Raw genomic sequence first — 12,767 nt, forward strand, 5'->3', positions numbered from 1 at the left:
CCCTCTGCGTCTATGCCTGCATAATCAGGCTTCTGAGGACTTGCTTTTCTTTGGGGAAGGGGTCTGGAGGACCAGAATTTCTAAGAGGGGAAAGAGACTTCATTTGCCCTTTTGTGGTAGTTGAAAAGTTTTCCTTGTATAATGAATTGATTTTTAAATTAGAAACCTAGTTCTAAGTACATCTGATTTGCATACATCTTGGAAATACAGTCATTTGTACCCTGGTTCCCCCACTCCCACCTACCTTGAATCTGCTTTCTAGCTGTCACACTGCCCCCCCCCCATCTCCCCTTCCTCTGCCCACTCCGCACTCCACCTGTGCAGCCAGCCCAGCCTTACTGCTGCAACCCACTAGGCTAGAGGCCAGGAGCATCCAAGAGACCCCTTCTCTGCCTGGAAGGCCTTGGAGTTGTCATTCCCCCGCAGAGACGCAGTGAGAGCCTCAGAGCCCCAGAGCCTTTCTCCTGCCCTTGCCAGCAAGGACCTGAAGTAGCGGTCAGCATCCAGTACTTAGAAAGGACTCCAAGCCTAGGTAGCCACACTCCTACCTTCCTGGTTTCTAGTAGCCACATCTCAGAGCCCCACAGGCAAGGTAAGGTGGGGCAGGAAGAGTACATTTAAGTGTCTAAACATGCAAGTGTGGAGCAAGTGGAGCTGTCTTTTTTTTTTTTTTTTTTTTTTTTTAGATTTTGTTTATTTTTGCAAGAGACAGAGAGAGAGAGCAAGCGAGCAGGAGCTGGGGGGTGAGGACGGAGGGAGAAGCAGATTCCCCGCTGAGCAGGGAGCCCAATGCGGGACCTGATACGGGACTCAATCCCAGGATGCTGGGATCATGACCTGAGCCGAAAGCAGATGCTTAACCGACTGAGCCCCCCAGGCGCCCCAAGCAGACCTGTCTTAACTGCAGTGGGAGTGCCAATTGTTTCAACCACTTTGGGAAACTGTTGGGCAGTATCTTTTAGAGCTCAACAAGTGCAGACTTACTGCCTGGCAATACTTTCCTGGAGAGATCTACAGAAATGTGTATTTATATGTTTACTAAAAGATATGTTCAAGAATATTCATAGGAGCAACTGTTCCTATCACTGAAAGTTGGATACTAAGTATTCATCAACAGTCAAAAGGTAAAATAAGTTCTATTCTATTCATAATATAATGTTCAGCAATGAGAATGAATGAGTGATCGATACATGCAGTAGCATAGATGGTACTCACAAAGATATCATTGAGAAAAAAGACATAAGTACAGGTTATATGTCTTTTTCACGAAGTTTTTCTTTTTCACCCAGTTTTATTGAGATATAATTGACATATTTTGTAGGTTGAAGGTGTACAATGTGATGATTTGACACATGTACATATTGTGAAATGGTTACCGTGATAAAGTTAGTTAACACATTCATCACCTCCCATAATTATAATTTTTTACACGAAATTTTAAATAAAAACAGGCAAACTTAGTGTCTAGTTTTGTAAGTGAGGATAGGATTTGAATCTGGGCATCTTATTCCAAATTTAGATCTCTTAGCGATGATGGCATTTTGCCCTCAAGGAGGGAGAACACCCTTTTGCCAAGAACCTGTACCATAGGCATAGAGACGTGGTGCGGTCTTCCATTCGCTAAATGGCCTTGGCTATTCAGCCTGCTCGGGGACAAGTTTGGTGGCCTCCAGTGTTAGTGAGATTATATTCAGCTTCAAATAACTGAAAAGTGACTAGTAAGTATGAACAATAAGGACATTTATTGCTTACTTAACATGAAGTCCCAGGATTGGTTAAATGGCTCAGTAACACTAAGCACCCTTAGCTTCACCATCATCAGGGTATTAGCTTTTCTTTCTTCCTTTTGGTACTGGGAATACCAAAGCTAATTTCCTGAGGTGCCTGTCCATGTACTCTTTACCTCTGCCCACTGTCTCCACCACAAACAACTTCATAGTTATTCATGTTGCCCAATTTTGAGGCAAGGCCTGGGGATGGGTATTTCTAGTCTCCTGAATAAAGAAAGTAAAGATGACAGATTAATATTTCACCAACAGTAATATATACACTTCCTCACTTGATATCTTCAAATGTCTTCATTTCTGCCGCCTTCACCCCAGAAAGCTGGACCTGAGTCATTTACTTATCTGTGGGTATAAAAATTAGGGATCTTTGATTACAAGTAATAGAAACCAACTCTGGCTGATGAAATCCATAGGGTACGTTAGAAGAGGCTATAGAAAGTTCACAGGCTTAGCAGGAAGGCTGGGGGATCGCGCCCAGAACTGGATAGGAACAAAGTCAGCTCTGGAAAGTAAAGGAGCAGGAGCTGCAGGAATAGCCTGGACAGACACCTTTGTCTAATGAATGAAAGCCAACCATTTTCAATTCAATTCTCTGCAGAACATTTGAACTAAAGGCAGGATCAATTTCAGATGGCTTGTAAATTTATATGTGAAAGGAAAAATCAATAAAGCCTTTAGAGGAAAACAGAGGAGAGCCCTTTTGGGCCAGAGAGGGCAGTGCAGGGTGTCACATACAAGCCAGGCTTGTCTAAGGGAGGACTCCTCATCTAGACCAGGAATAGGAGGTGGAGGCAGAGCCCAGGGGTTTGGAGGGGGCATGTTTGTAGCTTAGGGCTTTGAGAAGCAAGCACAGCAGATACTAGGCCTGTGGCAGCCTGACTGATTCCAGATCTCTTGCGCTGTGGCTTTGGTATTCCCAATACCCCTCCATTCTTAGGGTCAGCTCAGCCTGCTGGAAAAAGGCCTCAAGGCCCATAGCTGAGCAGGGACAGATATCACGCATCTCTTCGCCTGGTGAAGGTGCTAAATTAGCTGGGGCAAATGATAGGAAACCAGCTTTGCAAGTGCAGAAATCCAGCATTCTCAGGGAACCTCTCTGAGAGAGGGCAGCATACAGCTCTGAGATCAGGGAGGTTGAAATTCAAGGCCATGGGTTACTTCAGCAGTGGAATAGAGCAGTGGAAGAAGAGACCACATGTTTTGCATGTGTTTTCATGAAAAATAACTGACTATCGCACCAGGACTGTCCTAAGCACTTCATGTCTACCATCTTTTTAATCCTTTTGATAACTCTGTTGTGTAAGTTGCTATCACTCTCATTTTACAGATGAGGAAACTGAGGCTCAGAAAAGTTTAAGGCACTTGGGTCAGATCACACTGTGTGTCAACTTGACTGAGCCGTGGGGTGAAAAGACGTTTGGTCAAACCTTATTCTGAGTATGCTATGAGGATGTTTTGGGATGAGGCTCACATTTGAATTAGTAGACTGGGTAAAGCAGAGAAGAGACAGATCTGGGATTTCAATGTTGACAATATAGCTCCAGAGACACTTAACCACTTACCCTCTGTTGCCTTTCATGGAAGCCAAGCAGATAAACATAGACGCCATAGCAGACTACTTGAACAAGGACTGGCAGCCATAATGAATCAGAAGTCAAGAAGGCACTGATACAGACGCATTCCAAGTTTGGGAACCAGAGAGCCAGAGGGGTGGAGCGCAGGAGGGAGTGTCTCAGAGCCAGGGTGTGAAGGCGTAACAGTGTTGAGGCACAATTCTGTACAGCCTTCATTACCTTGTACCTCCCTTTTGGAGGGCTCTCATAGGTGTTCCTTTCTTTATTTTTTTAAAAAAGATTTTATTTATTTATTTGAGAGAGAAAGAGAAAATGTGAGCAGGGGCAGCAGGGAGGGGCAGAGGAGAGAGAGAATCTCAAGCAGACTCCACGCTGAGCTTGGAGCCCCATGTGGATCTTGATCTCATGACCCTGAGATCTTCACCTGAGCTGAAATCAAGAGTTGGACACTTAACTGACTGAGCTACCCACATACCTCTTTCTTTCTTTTCTTTCTTTCTTTCTTTCTTTCTTTCTTTCTTTCTTTCTTTCTTTCTTTCTTTCTTTCTTAGATTTTATTTTTTAAGTAATCTCTACACTCAACATGGGGCTCAAACTGACACCCCAAGGTCAAGAATCACATATTCTACCGACTGAACCAGCCAGGCGCCCCTGCCCTCCAACTGTGTTTCTTAACATGTATGTGAGGCTTCTGACACTAGGTTTGTAATGAGAATCTTGGGTTCCTTCAGAATTCCACAGTGGAACTTGTCCAGCAAATCCTACTGCTTTGAGCCGTTTTGCATACATCGGACTTCTTCAATACCTGCCTTTTTATCTTGGTAAGAGTAGACAGTGATTCTCGTTTGCTTGTAGGATAGTGTACTTATTCCTACCCTGGCCTCCAAAACTCTGCATAATTCAATAACCCCAAATCTTAGCTGCAGTCTGCCCAATCTTCACTCTGAACCCCACATAACACATTCATATCCCAGACTCTTCCTCTTTGCTTTGCTGGCATACTCTTTCCCCTTGTCTTTAACCATTTAAATGCCACCAATCTTTCAAGGCCTAGCTCAAGTTCCATCCCCTCCACTTAGCCTTCTGCATTAGGTTTTGCAGAGAAACAGAACCAATAGGAGATATGTATGATATATATGCTTATTGCCAGGAAGTGGCTCATGCAGTTACAGAGGGTAAGAAGTCTCAAGATCTGCGGTTGACAAGTAGGAGGGCCAGGAGAGCTGTAATTCCAGACCAAGTCCAGAGGCCTGGGAACAGGAGAGTTGATGGTGTAAGTTTCAGTCAAAAAGCCCACAGGCTCAAGAGTCAATATTCCAGCTTGAGTCCATAGGCTGGAAGAAAGACCAATGTCCCAGCTCAAGCAGTCAGGCGAGAGGAGTTCCTTTTTACTTGAAAGAGGGTCAGTCTATTTTGTTCTACTCTTGATTCAGTGAAGGCCATCCACATGAAGGAGGGCCATCTGCTTCATCCAGTCTACTGATTCAAATGTTAATCTCAACCAAAAACATACAGCACACCCAGAATAAGGTTTGACCAAATGTCTGGGCACTCCATGGTCCAGTCAAGTTGACACATAAAATTAACCATCAAGGGGCACCTGGGTGGCTCAGTTGGTCGAGCATCCGACTCTTGGTTTTGGCTCAGGTTGTGATCTCATGGGTTGTGGGATGGAGCCCTGAGTCAGGCTCCACGCTCCGTGGGGAGTCTACTTCGGGATTCTCTCCCTCTGCCCCCATCTTCCCCCCCACCGCCTCAAATGAATAAATAAATCTTTAAAAAAATTTAACCCTCACACCTTTCTTCATTTTTAAATTGAAACTATATGCTCCAAGTACCAGATTGTTACCTATGGTTACTCCTAAAGGGTGCAATTCCAGGAAGAGAAGGGAGAACTTCCATTTTTATTCTTTACTGTTCAAAAAGAGGGGTAAAGGTAAATAGTGGAACTTGGAGTAAATGGTGCTTTTGGGGAGTTTTTTGATATGTTTTCAAATGATCTATATTTAAAAATGTTATATTTAAAATAATGATCCAACTCCAATTGCCAGTTATAGAAATTGCAGAGGACAGAGGAACATGTTTAATAAAACACGTGATACAATAAACACAACCCATGACTATTGGAAACTATTCAGGATAAACAGCCTAGTTTCTTCAACAGAGAAATTGCAAGTGTTATAAAAAGAAGTAGAAGGAAAACCTATGATTAAAAGAGATTTTAAAAACATAGCAACCATTTGCAGTATGTGGATATTATTTGATTCCGTTTTTAAAAAAAACCCAAAAAATGAAAACGGAAAAATTCATAGCATTAATGAGACAATTGGAAATTTAAACACTGATGGGACATTTGACGCTATTAAAACTTTTTTTAAAAAGTGTAATGATTGTATTGTGTTTATATTTTAAAAACTTATCTTTTAAAGAAACATACTCGAAATTTTAAGGATGAAATAATGTTACGTCTGAGATTTGCTTCAAAGTAAGTTGGACAAGGGTGTGGATGGGGCACGATTGTCATGGTTGATAATTTTGAGGACTGAGTGATACATAGAGGGCTCATTACACTATTTTGTCTACTTTTGTGTAAGTTGGAAATTCTTTATAAATAAAAAGATTTTAAAAATTATGATATGTCCAGCACAATCTAATTGTAGGTAATTATTTCTACCCCAGCAACTGTGAAAGACTTATTTAAAAATTTAGAGGTTCACTCAAAAGATAGTTGAACATTTCAGATGCTAAGAAATTTTCATCTCCATTTTCCTCCTCCCACACAACATAATTGTCATTCCGGTTGCAGAACCAAACTCGTGTGAAACCACGAACAACACAAAGTAAATTGTCAGCTCACTTCTGGTTTCTGGCTGCAACTCAACCCTGAGTTGGCTGTGTTCCTTCAGGTTCCCAGCTGAAGCCACAGTTGAGACTCTTCCTGCTACAGAGACGGGAGCCAGACACCAGGGCTTATCTTATGCAAAACTCAGCGGGGTCACCAAGATAAGGGCCCTGCCCTCAAGAACATGAATCCGCCATGACATCCAAATGGAGAACCATCCACATTTCTCAGGGCATCTTCCAGAGTGTGAGACTCCAGATCCACCTAACTCTCCTCAATCCCCTTCCCTCACTACACTTGCTCCTTCGAAAATTCATCCTGCTTCGCAGCTTTCCAAAACTCACCTAGAAGGCGACAATTCCCAGGTTCACGACTCCAGCCCTGCCCTCTCTCCGGATTGCTGTCTCGACTGTTCAGCTGTTTTTGTGACATTCCGATCTCAGTGATGAAGGGGATACTCAAGCAACTGTGTAACAGGGTTCCAGCTGTTTCCTCAAGGCGCACCCCCACCCCTCTGTCCCTCCAGGAAAGTCATCCCTGAGGCGCCTCTTCTCTTTGCTGTCCACATCCAGCTGCTTACTAAGTCCTAGGGACTCTATTTTCAAACTGTTCCCCAAATCTGACACCTACTCACCACTTTACCACTACCATTTGGTCCAAATCACTAGTGTCTCTCATCTGCGTTACTGCAGTAACCTTCCAACTGGTTTGCTGCTTCTTGCCTTAGCATTTGTACCAACGAAGATTAGGTTTTAAGGGTCATATGCACCCCAATGTTCATAGCAGCATTGTCCACAATAGCTAAATCGTGGAAGGAGCCGAGATGCCCTTCAACAGATGACTGGATTAAAAAGTTGTGGTCCATATATACAATGGAATATTACTCAGCCATCAAAAAGAATGATTTCTCAACATTTGCAGCAACATGGACAGCACTGGAGGAGATAATGTTAAGTGAAATAAGTCAAGCAGAGAAAGACAATTATCATATGGTTTCTCTCATCTATGGAACATAAGAACTAGGAAGATCAGTAGGGGAAGAAAGGGATAAAGAAAGGGGGGGTAATCAGAAGGGGGAATGAAGCATGAGAGACTATGGACTCTGAGAAACAAACTGAGGGCTTCAGAGGGGAGGGGGGTGAGGGAATGGGATAGGCTGGTGATGGGTAGTAAGGAGGGCACGTATTGCATGGTGCACTGGGTGTTATACGCAACTAATGAATCATCGAACTTTACATCAAAAACCAGGGATGTACTGTATGGTGACTAACATAATATAATAAAAAAACATTAAAAAAATAAAGAGATTAATCAGATTACAAGCCCCCCCCCCCTTCCCTCTCAACTCTCTCTAGTGGCTTCCTTTTCTACTTAGAACAAAATTCAAATTCCTTCCATGGCTGACAGGCTCCTCGAGGACCTGAACCCTGCCTACCCACTGTTTCCCACTTGCTTTGGCTCATTCTCCTCTAGCCACTGGACTTGGTGATGCTCTTTGAATGTTTGTTCCAGGCTTAGGTCCTAGCATTTCCTCTTCCCATTCTAGTTTGTTCTTCCTTAAAACTTCTTAGGCTTGACCCTTCCCTTGGTTCAAGTGCCTACTGAAATGTGAGGTTCTAAGAAATGCCTTCTCTCTGCCCTATATATAAGAGCCCTACCTGTTCTTATTATTTACCCTCCTATTTGCCCTATTTTTTGTATAGCACTTATAGCCACTTAAAGTGTTATATTTATGTTTATTTCTTTATTTTTTGTTTCCTTCCCCTCCTCCTCCTCCCAGGAATGTAGGCTTCATGAAGGCAAGGACTTTGTGTGTTTCTCCATTGTATCTCTAGGGCTTAACTCAGTAATTGAATAAGTACTTATTGTGTGAATTGAATGAATGCATCTTCCAGGACTATTCTGATACAGACTATCTTCTCTAGGGAATGGGAAAATGAAAATACCAGCTTGTTATCCTATTTAGATTCTCAGAGTGCAGGCATGAGCGATGGAGTTCATGTGAATTTCCACATGGGCTTTCGGGGATTCTTTTCTCACAAGAGCCTGGTACCTGGTACATTGGGACTGACACCTGGCCCCCAGGGCTGACCCACATTCCATTAGAGATCATTAACTTTACCTGAACCTTCCTGGTGGTATTCTAAAAGGAAAGCAATTCACCCCAACAGGAACACTCATCTTGGCCCATGAGCACTGGTTAGGTTGCTGAGGAGAGAGGGCCTCTATAAGGGTCTCAAATGACCTTTAGGCCCAGCTGTCTTGTAACTATCTCCTGGGGAGAGAAGTCTTGTGCTAAAATGAAAGAATTAGTTAAGCTTCAAAGCTGTAGATAGCAGCACAGTGTGGCTCTGTTTTGTGGCCTCATACAGTTTAACCCAGGTCGGAAGAAAGTAAGTGTTTCATGACAGCAGGAACTGAGGGGAGTTGTAGCTCACCCGTGACCCCAGAGACATGAGAGATAGTCTAGGGGATGGTGGGGGCACCAGCCATAGTGGGAGGCTGAAGACCTGTGCAGCAAGTCACAGTGTGTGTCTGGTGAGTAGTGACTATTGGAATGACAGGCGAGGTGCACAGTAAACACTGGGGATGTGTCCAGCAAGGCGCTGGATTAAATTATGTTTAGAGCCCTTTCATTTTTTTTAAAAGATTTTATTTATTGATATGAGAGCGAGAGAGAGCATGAGCAGAGGGAAGAGGCAGAGGAAGAGGGAGAAGCGGGTTCTCCACTGAGCAGGGAGCCTGATGAGGGGCTTGATCCCAGGACCTCAAGATCATGACCTGAGGCAAAGGCAGACGCTTAACAGACTGAATCACCCAGGCGCCCCTAGGGCCCTTTGATTTAAAAAAAAATTTTTTTAAAGATTTATTTACTTATTTTAGGGAGAGAAATAGAGAGCATGCAAGTGAGGGGGAGGAGACTCTCAAGCAGACTTCCCACTGAGTGGGAAGCCCAGCATGGGGCTTGATCCCCGGATCCTGAGATCATGACCTGAGCCAAAATCAAGAGTCAGATGCTCAACCGACTTAGCCACCGGGCATCCCTAGAGCCCTTTGATTTTTAAGACAGGTAATAAATTATATATTTTAGAACAATTTCTATTTTTAAAAAGTGGGGGCTGGGGGCACCTGGGTGGCTCAGTCAAGTGTCTGCCTTCGGCTCTGGTGTCCTGGGATCGAGCCCCACATCGGGCTCCCTGTTCAGTGGGGGTCTGCTTCCCTCTCTCTCTCAAGTAAATAAATAAAATCTTAAAAAAAAATAAAAGAGAAAGAAAAAATAAAAGGTGGGGGCTGGATCAGTCAGGTTTTCCTGCAATGATTTTGTGTAAAAAACCAAACAAACCCAAATTTCAGAGGCTTATATCAATATCACCACATGTCTGTTTCTCGCTATAGGGCACTGGAGTGGGTCTGCTTCAGGCTGTGAGTCTGGTTCATGTCAACTCCCTGTGTCTTTCACGCTGGGACCAGTGAATTCTCATGGTACATGGCTGAGGTCCAAGAAGCCATGCCAGACCTTGCAAGCACATTTAAAGCCTCTGCTTCCTGACGTTCATTAATATTCCATTGACAAACAAACCACAGACTCAAGCCCGACATCAATGGGGCATGAAGAGGTACCGCACTGAGAGACCCTACGGAGTCGCACCGCAAAGGCTGTGGAGTTTCTTTTTTTGCTGGGAGGAAGTGAAGGAGCAGTAACCCAATATCCTACAGGGCCCATCAAGGCTGTTTAGAGGCACAAGTGAGTTACCATGGAAACATCTTGAGTGAGAAGAGTAAAATCTCAACGGTAGGGGCATGCAGCCAAGACTGTTCCTTTGTTGCTGTTACTTTGATACATATTCCTTGATTTTTACCCCCAGGCTAAAATATGAGCCTGTGGAAGCTCAGATTACAGGGCCATGAATTTCTGTCTCTGGCAGGAAGCGCCAAGGCTGACTGAGAACTTGAGCACGGAGAGCTTGCAACTTGTAACGCGAGGGTCTGCACGCTCAGGCAGGGAGATGCGGCAACCAGGCCCAGCATGGGAAAAGAAAGCCCTCGGGTCTTTTTCAGGTTTGTTTAAAATGACAGGTAAGATCTTCCTTGCTCTGAGCTTATGAGATTGGTTCCACCATGATTTCTTTTGATATCTAAGAATTTGATATCTAAGAATTACAACACTCAGTGTACAGACATTGTTTCGTGTGACAATCAAGGTCCCATGCAACTGATAGTTCCATGTAATGGAAACTTGCCCCTTCAAGTGACAACACAGTGTTTATTTTAACCACTTTTTAAAAACAGAAATTGTTGGGGCGCCTGGGTAGCGCAGTAGTTAAAGCATCTGCCTTTGGCTCAGGGCGTGATCCCGGCGTTCCGGGATCGAGTCCCACATCGGGCTCCTCCGCTGGGAGCCTGCTTCTTCCTCTCTCACTCGCCTGCTGTGTTCCCTCTCTCGCTGGCTGTCTCTCTGTCACATAAATAAATAAAATCTTTAAAAAAAAAAAAAAAACAGAAATTGTTTTAAAATATGTAACTTGTTAAAAAACAAGTTACAAAGGGGCCTAAACCTAAATTTAGTCTTTTCTTAAAGACTCAGGATATTTGGGGCACCTGGGTGTCTCAGTGGGTTACGCATCCGACTCTTGATTTCAGCTCAGGTCATGATCTCAGGGTCCTGAGATCAAGACCTGCATCAGGCTTTGTGTTGAGCGTGGAGCCTGCTTGAGATTCTCTCTCTCATTCCCTCTCGCTTTGCCCCTCCCTCTGCTCTCACTCTCTCTCTCACCCAAGAAAAATAAATTAATTAATTAATTAATTATGGGGGTACCTGGCTGGCTCAGTTGGAGGAGCACGTGACTCTTGATCTTAGGGTTGTGAGTTCAAGCCACACGTTGGATGTCGACATGACTTAAATAAATAAAATAAAAAAAAAATTAAAGAAGTAAATTATGACAACCTGATAAAAATAAAATTTCTGTACTACCAAAGATACATACTTAACTTACAAAGCCAGCAAAAGACTAAAAAGAATAATTATCACAAATATAAAAGGCAAAATATTTGCATCCAAAATGTATAAAGAATGCCTACAAATTAATAAGGAAAAGATAACCTGTTAGAAGTATGGGCAAAGGAAATGAACATACAATTCTGTGAAGAGGAAATACAATGGCCAAAAACATAAAAAGATGTTTGTTCTCCCCAGTGACAGAATCATATATAGTAAACCAAAACAAAGATATCCTTTTTATCTATCATATCAGCAACAATTTAAAAGATGACTTATAACCAACAGTGATGAAGATGTGGGGAAACAGTTATTTGCACACATTTTGGCTTAAGTGCAAATCATGTCTAGCCTTTTTGGAAAGCAAATTGTCAGTCTTCATTAAATGTTTTAATGTTTAAACATTTACCCTAAATACTCCCTTCCAGATGGCTTGCCTGAGGAAACGTGCATGTGTGCACTATGAAACATAGAGGATCTTCCCTGACACCTCTTCATTGTGTGAGAGACTAGAAACAATCTAAATATCCATCAAAGGAGAAGGTGTTAAAAAACTCTGGTAAGCCCGTACTATATGCTGGGGGAACCTCCATTTCTTTTCTGGTCTCATATTTCCAGTGAGAGGAAATTAGATTAACACCCCTGTCCCCTTATTCACACCTCTCTATGGGAAGAGAGGACATCTATGATTAGTGAATTGGGAAGAAAGAACTGGATATGCTCCTTTTCCTTTTTCTCTTTTTTGATGACCCACAGGGACACTGCATTTTCATCTGTTTCCTGCTGCCTGACACAGTAGTAACGAGTGAGGAAGCCTATCTATTTCCACCCTGCCTATCTAATTATAGGCTGAACTACTTGTAGCCAAAGATTTGAATCCATGTTCTATCCAAAACTCAGCAGTAAAAAAGCAGACACTGTGGTCTATTGTCTATTTTTCAGTTGCTTCTGTTTTGGGATGGGAATAAAGAACTGTAAATAGTAGCCTCTTAAAAACCCAATAACTTGGAACCTTGAGCAGTAGACTGGGACTGGCCCTAAGAACAGGGGAAAAAAAAAAAAAAACCGAAAAAACAAAAAACACACGGAGAGATCATGCTCCTGGCACAGCCAGGCCTGCTGGCATTAGGCTTTGTTGCCATTGTAAGAAGGACAGGGCCAGGGTTTCTTTTGCCCATGACTGAAATATGGCTTGAAATGTGGCCATTTTTTATATCAGCTTTTAGGGTCAAGCAGGAAACTAACCTTTTAAATTCATTGGGCTTGTCTACAGGTTAGAGTCACATCCACCATGCTGACCAATTATATAACCTCTGACCATGACTTTGGATTTTAGAGACTCAAAAAATATAGCTCCATTATCAGAACGAATGGGGGTGTGTGTCTGTCTGTGTGTGTTTGTGTGTGCATGCACGCATGTGTGTTTAATAGATTTTTTCTTTAAAAAATAATTATTTATTTGACAGGGGGAGAGAGAGAACACAAGCAAAGGGAGCGGGAGAGAGAGAAGCAGGCTCCTCAGGACCCCAGGATCATGACCTGAGCCGAAGGCAAACACTTAACTGACT

Source organism: Ursus arctos, unplaced genomic scaffold (assembly GCF_023065955.2).
Source record: "Ursus arctos isolate Adak ecotype North America unplaced genomic scaffold, UrsArc2.0 scaffold_15, whole genome shotgun sequence".
Classification (NCBI taxonomy): domain Eukaryota; kingdom Metazoa; phylum Chordata; class Mammalia; order Carnivora; family Ursidae; genus Ursus; species Ursus arctos.